This window comes from Chiloscyllium plagiosum, unplaced genomic scaffold (assembly GCF_037043375.1).
Source record: "Chiloscyllium plagiosum isolate Xiang-an unplaced genomic scaffold, Cpla_swu_hap1 HiC_scaffold_12, whole genome shotgun sequence".
NCBI lineage: Eukaryota > Metazoa > Chordata > Chondrichthyes > Orectolobiformes > Hemiscylliidae > Chiloscyllium > Chiloscyllium plagiosum.
Window position 1 is genome coordinate 14753802 of NW_028270150.1, and position 13108 is coordinate 14766909.

General features: G+C 41.0%; 1 protein-coding gene across 3 annotated transcripts in view; it reads right to left on the bottom strand.

Annotated features, from left to right (window-relative positions):
* Nucleotides 1-13108, bottom strand: part of ncam2a (neural cell adhesion molecule 2a) — a 1585154-nt gene that overhangs the window by 490609 nt on the left and 1081437 nt on the right. The window lies entirely within an intron of this gene.

Sequence of the window (13108 nt, forward strand, 5' to 3'; positions counted from 1 at the left end):
ACTGGCACAGAACAATAAATAATGATTTTAGGTCTCTATCTCTCTTTACTGCTGGAATTTGGATAACGTTTAAAAATGTAAAGATTCTGATTTTCTAGTTTTCAGTATGATTTATTGGGCTGAAAAAGGAAAAGGACTGACTTAAATCCAAAGATTATGGAAAGGATTGCTGTATGTTTTAAAGCCAGATTCCTGACACTCATTGTTAGTGTTGTTTACTCTGCTGCTTGTTTAAGTAATGCGGGGCAGCTCTCTACAGATGAGTTGGAGCCGGGGTGGGAGATGCAGCTGACAACAAAAAGCTGATTGGTCGAGGGAATAAAAATGCATTGTCAACAGCCCAAAAGACTTCTGCCTGCCAACATCTTTATGATTGGCTCCCAGGTAATGGAACAACTTGTGGAATATTTAGTGAAAAGACTGTTAAAAAGGAAAGAGCTGACTCTTGCTCTGCAGTGAAAATAAATATCTTAAGCCTGCAGATAACAAGTTTGCATCCTCCCAGCAGTTGTTGTAAGCTGTGGTTCTTAACCAATAAGTCAGCAACTTTCTAAATATGAACCAGTCACTCTGTGCCTCCTGCAAGCAAGTGAAAGTTACTGAAGGAGGAAGATCAAGGAACAGTACATCTTGACATTTCAGCAAACCCTCTGTAGGGACCATTGAAAGATTACAAAGTGGGAAGCATGGTGGCTTAGTGGTTAGTATAGCTGCCTCACAGGACCTGGATTCGATTCCAACTTCAGGCAATTATCTGTGTGGAGGTTGCACATTCTCCCTATGCCTGCTTGGGTTTCCTTTGGGTGCTCAGGTATCATCCCACATTCCAGAGGTGTACAGGTTAGGTGTATTGGCCATGGGAAATTGCTCTGTTGTGTCCAGGGATGTTGAGGCTAGGTGGGTTACCTTGGAAAATACAAGGTTACAGGGACAGGATAGGGTTTGTCTGGGTGGGATGTTCTTCGGTTGGTGTGACTCAATGATCTGTTTCCACACTGCTGGGATTCTATAATTCTACTCTATGAATATCTTTCCCTCTGCCCATAAAACCAAGTCATTTTTGTATGTCTATCTGACTGTATGTATCTGTAGGGGGTTAAATTTGTAATTAGTAGAGTGAAATGTCAACAGTTCATAGTTGCCCATCTGTAGCTAGAATCAGTTTATTTCTCGTAACTTGTAATTCTTGATAAGTAGAGAAATCTGATTCGTGATTTCTGTCAACCTCAATGTAAAAAACATGTAAATAGCAGAATTTTGCATACACTTATAAAACCTTTAACTTTGTGTTGACTCTGGACTTGATTTCCAGTGAGGTGTGACATAAGGATAGAAGGATTTTGTTAATTTTGTCAGTGGAAAAGTGAACTGAAATGCTCCAGATTTGTTTTCAGCATTTGTACCAAGATCCCTTGCTGGTTTTAGCTCATGGCTTCATTTTTGTTAGGACCATCTTTTCCTTTCCACCAATGGTTCAGTGGTTTGAGGTGGCACAGTAGCTCAGTTGGTGGCACTGCTGCCTCACAGCGCCAGGGATCTGGGTTCGATTCAGGTGACTATCAGTGTGGAGTTTGCACACTCTCCCAGTGGGTTTCCTTTGGGTGCTCCGGTTTCCTCCCACAGTCCAAAGATGTGCAGGTTACCTGAATTGACCATAATGTTCACAGATGCTTTGGTTAGGTGCATTAGTCATGGGAAATGTCAAGTTAAAGGGGAAAGGGTCTGGGTGGAATACTTCTGGGAGGATCAGTGTGGATGTGTTGGGCCAAATGGCCTGTTTCCACACTGTAGGGATTCTATGGTCCTACTGTTCTATGAATTGTTAACTGTGACTCTCGCTATATGTTACACTCTCACATCTGAGTCAGTGGGTTACAGCCTTGAATCCCACTCCAGACTCAAAAAGCAATTCTGATGTCCCCCGTACTGTACCTCAGGGAGTGCTGACTTGTCAGCATCTTTCAGCTGAAATGTTAATTCCCCATTAGTTCCCAAAGCTGGAAGTAAAAGGTTCCTACGACACTGTTTTGAAGAATAATGGTGGAGACCTCCCCAGTACCAGGCTGAATATTTGTCTGTCCAACTAATCTCGCACAATGTTGATTAGTTGCGAATGTCATGGAGTGGTTTGTGTGATCTTGCTGAGCACAATTTGGCTTCCTGCAGCAGTAACCTCACTGTAAAAGCACCTCATGCACTGTGAAGGTTTTTGGGAGTTTGTGGACAGGACTATATAAATGTAAGTCTTTTTGTAAATCTATTACACAAGGAACATTCCTTCATTCATTCAGTTAAGGTGAGCATTATTTCGTTGGTCAGCATTTATTGACCATCCGTCAGTGCCCTGGAGAGGATGGTGGTGAGCTGCCTTTTAAGTTTGCTGCAGTCTGAGGGGTGTGGACACTCACAGTGCTGCAAGGAAGATAGTTCCAGGGTTTTGACCCAGTGACACAATATAGTTCTAGGATGGTGTGTGACTTGGGGGGGCGGAAACTTGCATGTTGTGGTGTTTCCAAGTACCTGCTGCTGTTTTCCTGAATAGCAGAGGTTTGGATTTGAAACATGCTCTTGAACAAACCCAGGTAAGTTACTTCAATGCATCTTGGAGACAGTACACTTTGCTGTCAATGTGTTAACAATGGAGAGATGGGTGAGGTGCTAATCAAGAGGATTTCTTTGTCCTGGATGATGTTGAGTTTCTTGAGCTCTTGTGTGTTTTTGGAGCTTCACACATCCAGACAAATAGTGTATCACTGCTGATTTGTGTTTTCTCAATGGAGGAGAGGCTTTGGGGGCACAGAAGGTGAGTTACTCACTGCACAATTCTCTGCCTCTGCAGACACAGTAAATTATCAAAGAGCTTTGACAAAGGGTCAGTTAGACTCGAAACGTCAGCTCTTTTCTCACTTTACAGATGCTGCCAGACCTGCTGCCAGACCTGCTGAGATTTTCCAGCGTTTTCTCTTTTGGTTACAGTAAATTACTGGATGATCCAGTTCAGTTTCTGATTGGTGTTAGTCTCAAAGCTGTTCATCAAGGGACTCTGATGGTAATGCCATTGATTGTCATGGGGAGATTGTTAGATCCTCTCATGTTGGAGATGACCATTGCCTGACTTTGTGTGGCAGCAATGTTCCTTGTTACTTTCTCAGCCCAAGTCTGGACGGTGCCCATAGCAACATTACAAGCAACAAGATCTGAGTTTAAAGTGGAGCTTGAGTCTATAACTGTTAAGTTTGAGCTGAAGGTGAGACTCACAGATCCAGAACTGATACCATACAAGTAAAAGGTAGGACAGTGGTGCTCAAATATAAACTGGCACATTCTAAGAATTACTTTCCCGGCAAGGTTCAAGCACATCTGTCCTCATGTCATTAAACAACATCACCAAGTGATTTCCTTTTTGTATCTTTCTATCCTTTTTTTCTCTCTCAAACAATTAATGAAGAATGCACTTCACTAACTTAACAATTAATCTGTTGCACAGTTCTGTTATCCTTTGCAGGAATAAATCATAACTTTTTTTTTGCTTGTAAATTCCTAATTTGTTCATCTTGTCCATGCCTGTTATAAAGAATAATTTGTCAGGAATGGTTATGTCTGTCTTATTTGACCCTGAACTGAGCTTCCAACCTTATAACCTCTTCATCATCAAAATTGTCTCCTTCCATTTCTGTAACACTGCTTAACTTCACCCTTGCCTCAGCCTGTCTGGTGTTGAAATGCTCATTTATGCCTTTTGTTAATGTCAGACCCGATTATTCCAATGTGCTTCTGCCTAGCTTCCCATCTCTGAATTATTTCTGTTTTAAAATCTGGAGTTTAAAAAAACCCAGACTCATGTAATGCTTGCTGATTGTAGTAAAAACCCAACTTGTTCACTAATGATGATTCTCAATAGGAGCGAGAGTAACAGGGTAGTTGTTATGGGGGCCTTTAAACTTTCCCAATATTGACTGGGAATACAATAGTTCAAGTAGTTTAGATGGGTCAGTTTTTGTTTAATGTGTGCAGGAGGGTTTTCTGACACAGTATGTCGACAGGCCGACAAGGGGCGAGGCCACCTTGGATTTAGCCAGAGAATGAATCCAGCCAGGTGTTAGATTTGGAAGTAGGTGAGCACTTTGGTGATAGTGACCACAATTCGGTTATGTTTACAAAAGCAATGGGCAGGGATAGGTATATACTGCAGGGAAAGAGGTATAACTGGAGGAAAGGCAATTATGATGCAATTAGGCAAGATTTAGGATGCATAGGATGGGAAAGGAAATTGCAGGGGATGGACACACTTGAAATGTAGAGTTTATTCAAGGAATAGCTACTGTGAGTCCTTGATAACTATATCAGGCAGGGAGGTAGTTGTCAAGAGAGGGAGCCATGGTTTATGAAATAAATTGAAGGAAGAGGAAAAGGAAGAGGAAAACTTATGTGAGGATGAGGCGTGAAGGCTCAGTTAGGGGTCTTGAGAGTTATAAGTTAGTCAGAAAGGATCTAAGTAGAGGGCTAAGAAGATCTAGGAGGATGCATGAGAAGTTGTTGGCTGATAGGAACAAGGAAAACTTAAAGGCCTTCTGTAGGTACATCAAGAATAAAAGAATGAATAGAGTAAGATTAAGATGAATCAAAGATAATAGTGGGAAGTTGTGTGTGGAATCTGAGGACATGGGAAGTGCTTAATGAATACTTTTTGTCAGTATTTACATTGGAAAAGGGCAATGTTAGTGAGAATATGGATATACAGGCTACTAGATTAGATGGGACTAAGGTTGACAAAGAGGAGGTTTTAGCAATTTTGGAAGATCTGAAAATAGATAGGACCCCTGGGCCGAATGGGATTTATCCTTGGATTCTCTGAGAAGCCAGGGAGGAGATTGCAGAGCCTTTGGCTTCGATCTTTATGTCATCATTGTCGACAGGAGTAGTGCCAGAAGACTGGAGGACAGCAAATGTTGTTCCCTTGTTTAAGAAGGGGAGTCGGGAAAACACTGGTAATTATTGGCCAGTGAGCCTTACTTCAGTTGTGGGTAAGGTATTGGAAAAGGTTATAAGAGATAGGATTTAAAATCATTTGGAAAGGAATAATTTGATTAGGGATAGTCAACATGATTTTGTGAAGGGTAGATCGTGCCTCACTAACCCTATTGGGTTTTTCGAGATGGTGACAAAACAGGTGAATGAATGTAAAGTGATTGATGTGATGTATATGGATTTCAGTAAGGTGTTTGATAAGGTTCCACACGGTAGGCTGTTGCACAAAATACGGAGTTTCGGGATTGAAGGTGAATTAACGATTTGGAGCAGATATTGGCTAGCTGAAAGAAGTGGGAAAGAAGTGGTGGGTAAAAGGAAATGTTCATCCTGGAGATCATTTACCAGTGATGTGCCGCAAGGATCTGTTTTGGGTCTACTGCTGTTCATAATTTTTTATAAATGATCTGGATGTGGGCGTAGAAGGATGGGTTAGTAAATTTGCGGATGACACTAAGGTAGATAGGGTTGTGGATAGTGCTGAAGGATGTTGTGGGTTGCAGAGGGACATAGATAAGATGTAGAGCTGGGCTGAGAAGTGGCAAATGGAGTTTAATGTGGAAAAGTGTGAGGTAGTTTACTTCGGAAGAAGTAACAGGAATGCAGGGTACTGGTCTAATGGTAAAATTCTTGGCAGTGTAGATGAACAGAGAGAGCTCTCACTGTCCAGGTGCATAAATCCCTCAAAGTTGCCACCCAGGGCAATAGAGTTGTTAAGAAGGCATATAGTGTGTTTGTGTTCATTGATTGGGGGATTGAGTTTCAGAGCCACAAGGTCATGCTTCAGCTGTACAAGACACTGGTAAGACCACATCTGGAGTGTTGCATGTAGTTCTGGTCACCGCATTATTGGAAGGATGTGGAAATTTTGGAAAGAGTTTGGAGGAGATTTACTAGGATGTTGCCTGGTATGGAAGGAAGGTCTTATGAGGAAAGACTGAGGGAACTGAGGCTGTTTTCATTGGAAAGAAAAAGGTTGAGAGATGACTTAATCGAGATGTATAAGGTAATCAGAGGGTTAGATAGGGTGGACAGTGAGAGCCTTTTTCTTCGGATGGTAAAGGTTAACATGAGGGGACATAGTTTTAAATTGAGGGCTGATGGATTTAAGATAGATATCAGGGGTAGTTTCTTTATTCAGAAAGTAGTAGGGTCTTGGAACAGCTTGCTTGCAATGTTAAGGGCATTTAGATTAGATTACTTACAGTGTGAAAACAGGCCTTTTGGCCCAACAAGTCTACACCGACCGTCCGAAGAGCAACCCACCCAGACCCATTCCCCTACATTTACCCCTTCACCTAAAACTACGGGCAATTTAGCATGGCTAATTCACCCAACCTGCACATTTTTAGACTGTGGGAGTAAACCAGAGCACAAGGAGGAAACCCATGCAGACACGGGGAGAATGTGCAAACTCTCCACACAAACAGTTGCCTGAGGCGGGAATTGAACCCGAGTCTCTGGCGCTGTGAGGCAGCAGTGCTAACCACTGTGCCACCGTGCCGCCCATTTAAATGGGCATTTGATATACATATGGATAAAAATGAAATGGTGTAGGTTGGATGGGCATCAGATTAATTTCACAGGTCAGCGCAACATCGAGGGCTGAAAGGTCTGTACTGCACTGTAACGTTCCATGTTCTATGTTCTTTGTTAATGATCTTGAAGAAAGGAAATCTGTTGACCTTATCTGGTCTGGGCTTATATGTGACACCAGACTTACAGCATTGTGGTTGACTCTTAGCTGCTGTCTGGGTAGTTGTAGATAGGCAATAAATGCAAGCATAATCAGCACTGTCCATTTCTCATGAACAAATGTAAACAAAAGCTCATCAAACATTCTGCTGCCTGTATCCTAACTTGCTCAAGTCCCATTTAATCACTAGCTAGATGCATGCTGACCTACATTAGTTGCCAGACATTGAGCGAAGTTCTCATGCTCATGTTCAACTCTGTTCTGGCTCTATCATCTTCTCAGATCTCTGTACTCCTCCAATTCAAATTTGTTGTTTGTCTCCCATTTTCTCTTCATTCCACTCTCAGTGGCTATGCTTTCCACTATCTTGATCCCAAGCTCTAGAAATCTCTCTGTCTCTCCTTCTTCTCCTAGAAAGCTACAGTTTTATCTCAGCTCCTTCTTTGTCTCCAAGTCAACTTGATATCACTTGTCAAGAAAACAATCCAACCCACTCAACGTTTCCTTCTCAGGAAGTGTCCATCCAGGTCAGATCAGCACTTATTTCCCATTCTTATTTGCCCTGAGAAGAAGGGGGAAAGGATTCTTCTTGTGTTGGATAGCATAACATTTGCTGAGAGAGAAAGAGTTAACATTTCAAGTCTGATATGATTCTTCCTTTAAACAATTCCAAAGAAAAGTCTTGGGGCGCAAATGGGACATCAACTATTTTGAAGACAGAACTTTACCATGTGGTAAAATCTTCAAAATGGGAGATGATCTGTTTGAAAGGAATGCCACTAAGGCCAACAACTTTGAAAGGAGACCTGATGGAAAGACTCCTTCTTCAACAGGGCCCAACTTAATTCCGGAATTGCTTATTTGATCGACATTATTTCATTAGGTGTTTTGTTACAGTCAACAGTAGACCATCGGTATCATTCATCTTTGGAAAACTGGAATGGCAGGAGGGTGAGGGGCAACCTGGTATAAGTTTGTAATATTGTGAATGGCCTGGATAGAGTGAAAAGTACAAGGCTTTTTCCCAGGGTTGAGGGGTCAATGACTAGGGGACACAGGTTCAAGGTGTGAGGGGGCAAGTTCAAAAGAGATGTGCAAAGCATGTTTTTCTCACAAAGGGTGGTGTGTGCCTGGAACGTGCTGCCAGAGGAGATGATGGAAGCAGACACAATAGCAGCATTCAAGAAGCACCTGGACAAGTATGTGAATAGGAAGGGAATAGAGGGATACGGACCATCTCTGTAAGTGAAGACAGTTTTAGTATGGAAGGGCAAAATGTGTCAGTGCAGGCTTGGAGGGCCGAAGGGCCTGTTCCTGTGCTGTATTGTTCCTTGTTCTTTGTTCAAACTATACCGAAATGTATATAGTTTGAAGTCACCACTCAACTCACGTAAGGTAAGGTGACGGGCCAGGTTCTCCAGGAACTACAAGCAAGAACAGAAATTAAATTTACTGGATTCAAAATGTCAACTCAGTTTTCTTTCCACAGATACTGCTAGACCTGCTAAGTTTCAGATTTCCATCAACTGCAGTTCTTTGTTTTATTCCAGGAACTACCACAATGAGTGATGTGGTTGAACCTGAGCTGCTGGCTTCATTCTTAACCACATGCTTATCTTCTTGCAAACTGAGCTCACTGGTCCATTTATCATATGGCAGAGAGAGAGACTTGCTGATAATATCACTGGGTTGGTAATCCAGAAACCCGGGATGTTGCTCTGGATACGTGGATTAAAATCTCACTATAGCAGCTGATGGAATTAAAATTCAAGTAATCAATCTGGAATTAAATATGAACATACAAACAAGGAACAAGACTAGGCCACTCCAACCTTCCAACCTACTCTGTCTTTCAATAAGATCATGGTTAATCCCTACTCTACATCCCATTCATCCCCAGGGTAGTTAAAAATCCATTTACCTCTGCTTCACTTGAAAGCTGTGCTCAATAATAGTAACATAAAAATATCATCACTTGTTAATTAATGTGAAACTGGAAAAACACAGCAGGTCAGACAGCATTTGAGGAGCAGGAAACATTGAGTTTCCTGCCCTGCAGATGCTCTCTGACCTGCTATGCTTTTCCAGCATCACATTTATTGCCTCTGCCTTCCATCATCTGTAGTCCTCACTGTCTCCAAGTCATGTGAAACTGTTGTCTTTATCTGGTCTGGCCTACAGGTGACTCCAGGCCTACAGCAATGGGATTGACTCTTAACTGCCCTCTGAAATGGTCTACCAAGCCACTCAGTTCAAGAACAATTGGGAATGAAAAAATGTCCACATCCCAGGAAGTAAATTCAAAAACTCTTCCAAAAACAATAGAAGTACAATTTTTTTCAAACTGCATTCCAAATGATTGCAGCATTTTCTCATCACTTCTTACTATACTGTTACATTGTGTCTTCCGTGATTACCAGGATTGCTTTCATTACAAAAATCTCTCAGAAAATGTGCATTTTCTGCTTTCTAAATGAACCAATTATCAGTAAATGGCCTTTGTGTAAATTCATTTAATTTGTTTGGAAGTAAGTTTACCACCTCAAGCAAGATCTTGAAATTTGCAATTTCAAATCAATTTTATACCTCAGGTACGACCTTACACAAAAACGTATGCATAACTCAACAACAGGAAGAAAAAACTTGCATTTGCACTTTCACAAACAATAAAGTACATTTGAAGTGTAGCCATTACTATTACGTAGGAACAGAAGAACCAGTTTGTACACAGTAAACTCCTAAAATAGGACCATGGGATATTTTACGCCTACCTTTTATGTCTACCTTCTCTGTCCTCTCATCATCTTGAAGAAATAGATTGTCCACATGGCCAATATTTATCCCTCAATTAACATCACAAACACAGGTTATCTGCTCATTATCACATTGCTATCTGTAGGACATTTCTATGTGCAAATTGATTGTGGTTGTTCCCATATTACAACAGTGACTACATTTCTAAATTGTTTAAGAGCTCATTGTAGGTGGTAACCTGTTAACAGGTATAGAGGTTTGGTTGGCTCAGAGGAAACAGAGAGACAGGATGCATAGGTAATTTTCAAGATGGAAAAATGTGACTAGTAGTCACATGTGATCAATGTTAGAGCCTGAACTATTTATATCAATAACTTGGAGAAAAGAACTGAAGGTGTGATCGGTAAAGTTGTTGATACAAAATTAGTTGGAAAGTAAATTGTGAAGAGGATGCAAAGGAATAGAAATAGATTAAGTGGGGAGTGAATGAAAAAAATGTGAGAAAGTGTGAACTTGTTCACATTTGGCAGAATGAAGAGAAAAGCAGCCTAATATTTAAATTAAGAGGGAGATCACAGAACCTGATGGTATAGAGGGGTCTGTGGGTCCTGAATCATAAGCTGTTTAGTATCCAAGTATAGCAAGTGATTAGAAAGGAAATTGAAATGTTTTCATTTTCTACAAGGAGAGTGGAATATAAAAGATATGTTGTTCAGTTCTACAGTGTTGGTGAGGTCACATCTGGGCTACTGTGTATACTTCTGGTCTTCTTTTTTAAGAAAGGATAGAAATTCATTGGAGGCACTTCAGAGAAGGTTGGCTTGGAGAGCTGCAGTGAGGGGATTATCTGATGAGGAAACCTGACACAGGCTGGGGGTGTATCCAGTGCAGTTTAAGAATGAGAGGCGACTTTATAAAAATATGTAAGATCCTGAAAGGACTTGACATGTAGGACACAAGGTGGCTGTTTCCTAAAACTAGGGGGATGCTGTTGAAAAATAATAGGTGTCTCACTTAACATGGGATGAGGCTCTATCTTTCTTCTGAGCTGGCTTACTGTCTTTCCTATTTTGTATTTCTGTACTTGTGTGTTTTCATTAGTTGTAATTGCGCTCAGACATCAAGTAGCTGTGTCAGTCTTTTCCTTTTTGTCCTTTTAATCTATTTATATCCCTTTGTATCCTCTTCACAATTTACTTTCCAACTAATTTTGTATCATCAACAATTTACCGATCACACCTTCAGTTCTTTCCTCCAAGTTATTGATATAAATAGTTCAGGCTCTAACATTGATCACATGTGACTACTAGTCACATTTTTCCATCTTGAAAATTACCTATGCATCCTGTCTCTCTGTTTCCTCTGAGCCAACCAAACCTCTATTATACCTGTTAACAGGTTACCACCTACAATGAACTCTTAAACAATTTAGAAATGTAGTCACTGTTGTAAAATGGGAACAACCACAATCAATTTGCATGTAGAAATGTCCCACAGACAGCAATGTGATAATGAGAGAGGAGACAGGAACATCTCATTAGAAAGAAGACAATTTTAATAGTGCAGCCCACTCTCAGTATGCCACTGCGATGTGAGCCTGGTTAGAGAACAGAGTGCTGTACACTGAGCAATAACTAATAACTAAAGATGCCCTTCCTGAAGTAGCTCATGGAGAATCGACCTAATATACGTTCATCAATGTTTGCTGCCTTTCACTTGCTGATCTTCAGTGCAATTGAGTAGCCCAGGAATGATGCAGAGATTAGCTAGTGTTTCTAGCTAGCTAATGGTCACTACTCAATTATCCTAGCTCAGAAGCAAAGCAGCAGCCAACAGTCACTCATCCAGAAAGAATAACTTTCTAAGTAAGGTCCCTTAGGGATTGGCTCATCTCAATGGATTCAAGTTGTGGCAGGGATCACTGCCGTTATATCAGCAAAGGAGAAAGGGGCAGCTGAAATTCAAGGGGGGAATCAAAAATCACTATACAGCAGTGAGATGGCTTGGAATGAGCATTCAATACCTGTGCTTCGATGTCCTGGCTGTTAGAATGAAATATGTCTCTTTAAATAACATGTAGCAGGAATGTAGTTTTAGGAAGTGATGCCATTGCATATTTTCAGATTAAAGGTGGTTTAACAGGTCAGAATTAAGGAACCTTTACACTGTTAGCGAACCATGCTGCACATTCCTTTTAAGTGCTTGATGGCCGTGTAGCAGGAATTAAATTAATATCAATCCTACATTGTGCCTGACCTGGGAGTACTTAATGCTGTAGTGTAACGAGAATTCCATTTTATCTTTCAATCATGCTGTAGCTAATCTGGGATGCTTCGTTAAGAAGTGTAGGAAGAACATTACTGTATCTAAAGGTGCGTCTACTCTACGAGTTGAACATTAGTGCCTAAGAGTTCAGTTTTGTATTGATTATGAAGCTGGTTAAGATCCAAACTGGCTGGAAGGAAGCAAAGTAAAGCTCCCTCTATCCAAATTCACTCGATTCAGGTCAGCAACCTAATCCCAGATTCCAGGCCACATTTGCGTCATTGGGAGTGAAGTAAAACCACTTTACACTGATACTAAAACAGTACTGCAAATGTCCCCAGAAATATCTTGACAACAAGTGATTAAAATGCTCAGTTCCCCACTAGTGTCATTGACAATGTGTTTGAGTACAGACTGGCCAGAAGAAAAATACCCAAAAAGTAGTGAACAGTCACTGCGAGAGACAATTGAGGGTCTGCTGTATATTCTCAGCACGTTTGACCGTGCAGTGTCCTGGGACAAAACCACCCGTGTGAACCTCACATGGAGATAAGAATGGTGATCACTGAATTTGCTCTGGATGTTCACCTTTCCGCTCTCCTGACCAACTGCAATCATGCCCTCCTGACCTCCCACCATGCACTTCACTGAATTTAACTCAACCAAAAATCTGTTGCCCAAGTCTCATTCACCCTTTTGCTCATTGATTTACGTTGGTCTCCTGTTTAGCACTATGTTAATTTTATGCCTAACAATCATGATCAGTAGGGAAAATGAAAGAAGTTAAAAAGTTCCACTATCCCTAATCATATCCTGACAAAGAATATTCTGACCACAGTAAGTTCTCCAGACATAGATGGGGCATAGTTGGTGGTGGTGGTTGGGGTGTGGGAGATCCAGAACTTAAATATTCCTAAAAGAGAAGACATGTTAGTGATTGTTTTCCCTCTTGCACTCTGCGGGACAGGTGCAAGAATCCCACATTTCCAAGGGAGCAATAATTTATACAACACAAGAGAAGGATGCTGGTTGGTTGTCAAGTTGACTTTGATTGGTCAGTGGAGGGCATGGGGAACACACCAAGAATCTGTTATCCTCCACACTTCTGTGTAGTTTGAAGAAACTGTAGTATTTGGTCATGTTTATTTTGCCTCAGACGTCTCTGTGTAGCTTCTATGGAAGTGAATTCCATTGAATGATAATCTTAAATCAAATGTTTGTATAAATTTTAGCACACTTGACCTTCCATCAATAGTTGCTGTGAAGCCAAAAATAAATTCTTCATAGCACACAGAAGAGTAAATTTGCTGTATGAGTTTCAGTGCTGATAAAATGCCAGGCATATTGTCCATTTATCCCAATAAC